An 8087-nucleotide genomic window follows, 5' to 3' on the forward strand; every position below is an offset into this window, starting at 1 on the left:
TTACTTTGTGCTAGATATCTTATCTTAGTTACCTGTAATCCTTACCATAGACCCGGGTTCGATCCCTGGGTCGGGAAGATCCCCTGGAGAAGGAAACGGTAACCTACTCCAGTATTCTTGCCTGGAGAATCCCATGGACGGAGAAGCCTGGTAGGCTACAGTCCACGGGGTCGCAAAGAGTCGGACACGACTGAGCGACAGAACGGAACGGAACGGAATCCTTACCATAGTCCATAGTTGGGTTTCAATTGTTACAAAAGGCAAATCCATGTAATTCCTAATGTGGTCCAGGCAGCCCTCCTTCCACTTGTAACCATGCCATTGGCTATCTCTGACCTCCAAGCTTGCCTGCTTACCTGCCTCGGGCTGGCGAGTGACACGTGCCAGGAGTGAGGGACAGTCACATGATCCCACTAGTGGGGGTGGCTGGGAAACACAGGGAAGCATTTGGATCTTTGGTGACCTCTAGCAGACCCTGTGAGATCCTCATTTTAAAGAAGAGGCAGGTAAATTTCAGAGAGAATGCATGACGTGTGCACCCCAGGTCTTTAAGGCTCCTGTGTAAAATCTCTCGCCAAGTAAAATCTACTGTAGTTACTTCAGAGCAACTCAAAACGATCTGCCTATGCTATAGAGGATGCCAACCATCTCCCCCTCCTCGCCAAAAGGAATCCCACTATTGCTCATACAATACAGCAAAGCAGACACCTGCTAAGTTGGCACACTTTGCCTCAATGCCACATTTTCCTACCAAGCCTTGATGAAGGTCTGATCATGTATTAAAAAATATCTATCCCGCAGTGATGGTTGTATCCCCTCCATCTGTGCCATGCTGGGTAAAATCTGCTACAGCTGTAAGCGACACCTGCTAGAGAACCAGACGGGGTACTCGGGGCTTGGGGGGTGCAATTTAGCAGGTGGATGCTAAGAGCTGGCAACCACTCTACCAAAATTTTCTACCATCGTTTTGTAGCCTTAAAGGAAAGAAAAACAAAGAAAATGCAAGGCAGGGTGAGGATTTTTATTTTCAACGCAAATACTTCGTATTGGCATGGTGAAGAGAGAGTGACCCGCCCACCACCCTAACCTGAATTGCATCAGCATATTTCTGTGTGGGTGAAACTGACATTCAGGCTGCAAATGATCTGCTGTGAGGGAGGTGGCAGAAGCTCTATGCAAGGGGCTCCCTTTTCTTCCCCCGCCTTTATTTTCAGTGAAAGGAAAAATCAAGGACCACATTCTAGATCTTTCCACCTTCCCCATTTCATTGTTTCTTCCCCTGCTGAGTCACATCCTTTGAAAATCAGCAAAATAGTTAACAGCACGATATTGCTGCTCTGGAGTCAGGCTGGACCTGGGGCTGAGTTCTAACCGGGCTGTTTACCCGCTATGTCACTTTGGACAAGGTGTTTCATCTTTCTAAGGCTGAATTTCCTCAACCATGAAACAGGATAAAGTATTATTTAATTCCTAGTATTTGTATGAGAAGTAAACGATTCCATGCCAGCAAGGCACTTAAAATTTGACACAGCTTAGGTGCACGCCAAGCTCTTCCAAAGTGGGATCTGCCATTGTTAGCAGCAGAAGTAGTAACATTAGTAGTGGGGGGTAACAGTTTTTCTGATTTCTGGGACCATGTGAGTTTTTCAGTTAGTAGATGAGATGGTATAAGAATCGGGTGAGATGTGGGCTGAAACTTGGCCAAGGACAGGTCAATCTGGCTGAATAAATACTTCTTCCAATACACAAGGTGGAGTGATTATAAGCCAATATGTCTTTAAATTTTTTAAATATTTATTTCTATTTATTTGACTGTGCTGGGTCTTAGTTGAGCATTCAGGATCTAGTTCCCTGACCAGGGATCGAACCTGGTTCCCCTTCTTTGGAAGCAAAAGTCTTAGCCACTGGACCACCAGAGAAGTCCCAACAATTGGGTTTTGCAGTTAGACAGAGATAGGTTGGACTTGGCTGCTGTCATTTATGACCTTGTGACATTGGGCCTATACTTCAGCTTCTCTGAACTCCAGCCGTAAAACAGATACGTTCACGTCTTGTGGCTGTACAGTATAGGGGTGGGTGGTGGTGGTGGTATCACTTTAATGACAAAGAGGAGACAGAAGAGAAGATGAGCTTATATCCTGGCATGAGAAGGGATTCACTTTAAAAATAACCAGCTAAATTTTCTTCATTTTTTAAGTGCTTCACCCTCATTTCATTTAAATAAAAAAAGAGAAAATTCAAATATGCAAAAGAGAAAAGGCAACCTGGGATTCCTCAACCCAAAGACAGCCACCGCCAACATCTTGGTGTTGAGCCAAGAAAACTGTCTTGATGGCAAGGTTGATGAGACATGGAGACAGGCCCCCCAGAGAGGAGGACTTTGGACACGGAAGCAGCCACCATCTGGGGTCAGTCGTGCGGCCATTGCCGTGATGGAAGCAGGGAGCTCCAGCGATGACAGGCCCAGCCCCCCGCTGTGCTTTAGTGTAAGGGCCATGCCATCAGCTGTCACCCCGCAGGAAAGTTATCTCTCCCCTCCCCCAATAAGGGGGCCAAGATGGCCACATAATAAAAGTGAGTTTTGGAGACCCTTTATCAAAAGGGAAGCAGGAATAAACTAAAATCTAGTGTATCCAGGACGTCACTGTGCCCTCACTCCCTCTCTCCCTCCCTTTTTTCAAATCTTAACCCCAGTGGCAGCTCTGAGCTCCACGCAGCTCAGGGCTGACAGTTTAATGGGTGAGGCAGACAAAGAGGCAGTGACATCATCAGCCTGATGGGCAGTAAGACGGAGGGGACTCCAGGTAGCCATGGGGCCCTAACGAGGGTGGGATGCTCCCACCTCCACCTGCATCACAGAGCCTCCCGGGTGTCCTCTGTGCCCCCTGCACACTGCTCAGCCCCACTGGCATGAGTCCGGAGTCCGTCATTCCTCATGAGTGTAAGCTCCAGCAGGGCAGGGACCATTTCTTTCCCCAGTGCCCAGCCAGTGCAACTCGGGAAGTGCTCAGTGAACACTGAGCAGACAGATGCTGTTGAAAGAACACGTGTCCTAGGGGTGTCTATAGTGGGCACCAGCTGTTTTGTTCTGTCCAGTATCCCTTCTTCCCCTTGACTTGTTCCTACAGCATCTTTCTTAGTCACCCCTACCCCAACCCATGCGTTTTAATGGCGCTGCTAATCCCAAGCCCTGGAGGACGTGTAGGTACAGGACACAGCTTGGCCAATCAGATTCTCTTTCTCGCAGGGACAGAGGTGATCAGAGGCAGGCTGTGAGAGAGCCTGGAAGGAGGGCTGCACTCATCCTGTGGCTGGCTCTCCCCACTCTGGTCGCCCAGCTCTTTCCTAGAGTCTCTGAGAAACCTCAGTGTCTTTCTGATAGAGACTTCCTTCTAGCTGAAGTTAGTCCAAGTACATTTATCTTGCTTGGTAGAAAAAAAAAAAACCTAACATAGTCTTTTTTTCTTTAAAAATTTTAATTGAGATGAAATTCACAAATGTAGAATAAATCACATTAAGCATCTATCCAGCTCACTATCTGTCTACCTCCTTCAGTGCCATCAGAGTCAGATTATATCAGTCCTGACAGTCTCTCTGTCTCTCATCTTCTATCATGTCATTTTTGTTCTTCTCCACCTGAGGTTCCATGTGCACATACTCAGTCATGTCTGGCTCTCTGTGACCCCACAGACTGTAGCCCGCCAGGTTCCTCTGTCCACAGGATTTTCCAGGCAAGAATACTGGAGTAGGTTTCCAATTCCTCCTTCGGGGGATCTTTCCATCCCAAGGAGCAAACCCATGTGTCCTGTGTGTTCTGATTGGCAGGCAGATTCTTTGCCACTGAACCACCTGGTAAGGTGAAGATTCCATGAGTCGTCATTACAGTCATTCGTTTGCACTTATTTATGTTCATTGTGCTTTCCTGGTAAAACTGCATCTTTGGTTACATCCAAGGCGACATCTGTTATGCATCTTTGCCCACACACTGAGCATGACTTGAGAAAGACCTTGCAACCAGGCCTTTCCTTAAATTCATGATCACAACCCTCAAAGTGTGTTTGGTGGTGCCTGGCAATCGCCATACCCCATCCTATGTATGGACTCTCCTACTCTATAGGTGACCATTTCATACGTTGTCCTTTCCCTCAAATCTTCAGGATATCTTTCTGAGTCTCATTCGTAGATGTCCTTGCTTCCTGTTTTGCTGAGAAAATAGAAACAATTATGAAGACACACTAACCATATCTATCCACCTACCAGCATCTGTTCCTGCTCTCTTTCTTCCTGTTCTCTGGATGGAAAGTCCTTGCTACTATCTAAGGCCAACTCACTGCTCATGCACTGAAACCCACCCCCTCTTATCTATTCATAGCAAAGGCTCCAGGAATTTTTCTCCCTTCTGCAGTAGCAGCCTTGATTATGCTGTCATAACTCCTGCCTTAATTAAGCCTTTGATTGACTCCACACTCCTTACAACCCTCTTCCATTTCTCTGCTCCTAAGTAGTAGAACGGAGAAGGCAACGCAAGCCACTCCAGTACTCTTCCCTGGAAAATCCCATGGATGGAGGAGCCTGTTGGGCTGCAGTCCATGGGGTCGCTAGGGGTCGGACACGACTGAGCGACTTCACTTTCAATTTTCACTTTCCACTTTCACACATTGGAGAAGGAAATGGCTACCCACTCCAGTGTTCTTGCCTGGAGAATCCCAGGGATGGGGGAGCCTGGTGGGCTTCTGTCTATGGGGTCACACAGAGTCGGACACGACTGAGGTGACTTAGCAGCAGCAGCAGTAGTAGAACAGGAGAAGGCAATGGCAACCCACTCCAGTACTCTTTCCTGGAAGATCCCATGGATGGAGGAGCCTGGTGGGCTGCAGTCCATGGGGTCGCTAAGAGTCAGACACGACTGAGCGACTTCAGTTTCACTTTTCACTTTCATGCATTAGAGAAGGAAATGGCAGCCTACTCCAGTGTTCTTGCCTGGAGAATCCCAGGGGCGGCGGAGCCTGGTGGGCTGCCGTCTATGGGATCACACAGAGTCGGACACGACTGAAGCAATTTAGCAGCAGCAGCAGTAGCAGTAGTAGAACAACTCCTTGGTAGATTTGTCTTCTGTACTTATTTGCCTCTAATTCACCTCCTCCACGTCTTTCTTGAACTCAGTCAAGATTTCACTCTAAGCATCCATCACAGCAGCCCCTGTCAAAGCTGCAAGGACCTTCAGTGTTGCTAAATCAAGTGTAGATCTCATTTGACGTTACCTGTAGCAGTATTTCACATAGTCGCCCCCTCCTTCTCAAAGCACGTGTCTTACCTGGCTTTACCTCCTGCCCCACTGGTTTTCTGTCTCCCATTGAGGCAGTCTGAGCATGGGTTGGAAGAGAATTTCCAGACACAGAGCATTTCAGAAGGCAGTGAATTTGTTAAGAGCAAAGAGAGAGATAATGTGGGCACTGTGAGCACAGCAGGGTGACACCCCCTGACAGGCCAGGGAGAGTTCACGCTTTTCATGGGTTAGTAATTTTGATAACCTCAAGACAAAGAAAATTCCTGCCAGAAGGTTGATGTTAGGTAATCAGTTAGGGTGCAATAGGGTGACTACTGAGGTGGGCATTCTTGCCTAATTTGGGGTCAAGAAGCTGGCTGGTGATGATCAGAGGGCCTTTTGGCAATGGTTACAAAGGGACTCAGTCAGCTTCAGGGTGACCATGATTCTGGGCTCCGTTTCTGTGGCCTTAGTACCAGGCCTTGTGCCTGTGGCCTTGGGGCAGGACTCCATATCTCCTCTGCTAACTCTTCCACGTACACCAACTTTCAAATTTTAGAGTATCTTCAGCTTTGTCCCTGGACCTCTTCTCTGTCTAAACTCCTTTCCAGAGTGCCTCATCCATGCATGGGAGTGTAAACACCTCTGCAAACCGTGACCTCTCCAACCCTGCTCCAGCTTGGACCTCTGCTCCACATTCACATACTCAGTTGACCTCTCACCATTTCCACCCGGATGTCTAAAATATACCTCAATTTTAACATGTGCAACACAGAGCTTCCGAATCCTACCTCCTCCAGATCTTCCCTATCCACTGACTTCACCATGTCAGTTCATGGCAATTCCATTTTTTGCCTTTCCTAATAAAAAATTCAACAGTCCTCCTTGACTCCTATATTACTTTGCTGGGGTTGATGTAATTACATGTTACAAAGTGGGAGGCTTAAAGGACAGAAAAGTATCTTCTCAATTGTTCTGGAGGCTAGAATTCCAAAATCAAAGTGTCAGTAGGCTTGGTTTCTTCTAAGGGCAGGGAGGGAAGGATCTGATCCTAGCTTGTAGACAGCCATCTCAACCTTGGGTCTTCACATGGTCTCTATATGTGTCTATGTCCATCACATTTGGAATAAAAGCCTTTCAAGGTCCTACATGATTATCAGCCTTCTTCCTACCTCTTAACCCTTGTTCTTTGCTCATCTGTTCCATCACACCAGTCACCTTTCTCCTTTCCTTTAGCAGGGCAGGGTTTTTGCCATCTGAGAGCTTTACCTCTTCTCTCTCCCTGGGAAAAATCTTCCCTCAGTTCTTCATGTAACTGAGTCCTTCGCATATTCAGGTCTCTTCCCAAATGTGACCTACATGACTGCCCAAGTAGCCCTCCTCCGAACTTATTCCATCTTCCATTTCTTCTTCATAATCCATATGATCATATCGAGATGTCTTATGCAGCCTTTGTTGACTTGCTTACTGTCTATCTTCCCCTATGTGTATACAAGTTTTCAGATGGCCAAAACCTTTAAATCTCAGTCATCACTGTATCCCCAGCCCAAAGGTCTCAGTACATGCTTGTTAAAAGGTAAATAAATTAATGAGTTAATGGGACCCTTTAAGGCCCACCCAGATGAAAAATTTTTACACCAACTACATCATATTCTTGAAACAATTATTTGAGTACACACAGGCATGCACACGCACACAACACGAACGCACATTCAGGTAGGCAAGAGGAGACAGAGCAAATAAAAGATCATGTTAAGATCAGAATTTGGAATAGACAGCATCAGTCTTCCGTTCATGTAAAGTCTTCCGTTCAAAAGCCTTTGAACATATACTTTTCTCTAAGCTGAAATGGGAGGTTATGAATTCTAGAAGATTTTGTGGGCAAGGCCTCTTTCTGCCTTAGGACAAATGGTGCTTGTGTGATAAGGAAGGTGAGATCATTTCCAGCAGCTGCCACCCAACTTGAAAAGGGTTGATTGATATGACAAAGTCTTTTCAAAGAACATACATCAAAGAAGATGACTGACAGTGAAGTAAACATTTTAGAACTAGAGTAATTAGCAATATATTAGCAATTAAAATAAACTTATTATCATTAGTAAAATTGGCAGTTACTTGCAGTTTCCCCAGGGGCCTCATTTCAAGTTTATCCTTGTAGATTATATTAAGGCAGGATTAATGTTTTTGGGATGCAGTTTTAATTTTTGTGGATTTTGTTTTTCTCATATCCCTGTCCGTAGCTAATAAAGCTCTTCTACTGCTGCTACTGCTGCTAAGTCACTTCAGTCGTGTCCGACTCTGTGTGACCCCATAGACGGAAGCCCAGCAGGCTCCGCCATCCCTGGGATTCTCCAGGCAAGAACACTGGAGTGGGTTGCCATTTCCTTCTCCAATGTGTGAAAATGAAAAGTGAAAGTGAAGTCGCTCAGTCGTGTCCGACCCTTAGCGACCCCACGGACTGCAGCCTACCAGGCTCCTCCATCCATGGGATTTTCCAGGCAAGAGTACTGGAGTGGCTTGCCATTGCCTTCTCCGTAAAAAAGAGCTCAGTGGTTCTCAAATAAAGGTCTTACTGATCTTGGGGCTTCTATGAGCTGAACCCAGGTGTGCTAATACCAAACTGAACAAAGCTGCTGTTTACCCAGTTCTCAGAGAAAATTAAACAAGTAGATACAATTTTTTATTTTCCTCTTTTATCCGATTTTTTAGGCCTTCACCCCCTGCTAGTGCATGTCTTCCAGGAGGTACTAGAAAATGACAGAACTCCTGGGCTTGAAGCAAATAAATAAACTAATCAGGCAAAACCCTTGGTCACCAGCCT

This window comes from Moschus berezovskii, chromosome 16 (genome assembly GCF_049115385.1).
Source record: "Moschus berezovskii isolate FMDL1 chromosome 16, NW_MosBer_1.0, whole genome shotgun sequence".
In the NCBI taxonomy this organism is placed as follows: Eukaryota; Metazoa; Chordata; class Mammalia; order Artiodactyla; family Moschidae; genus Moschus; species Moschus berezovskii.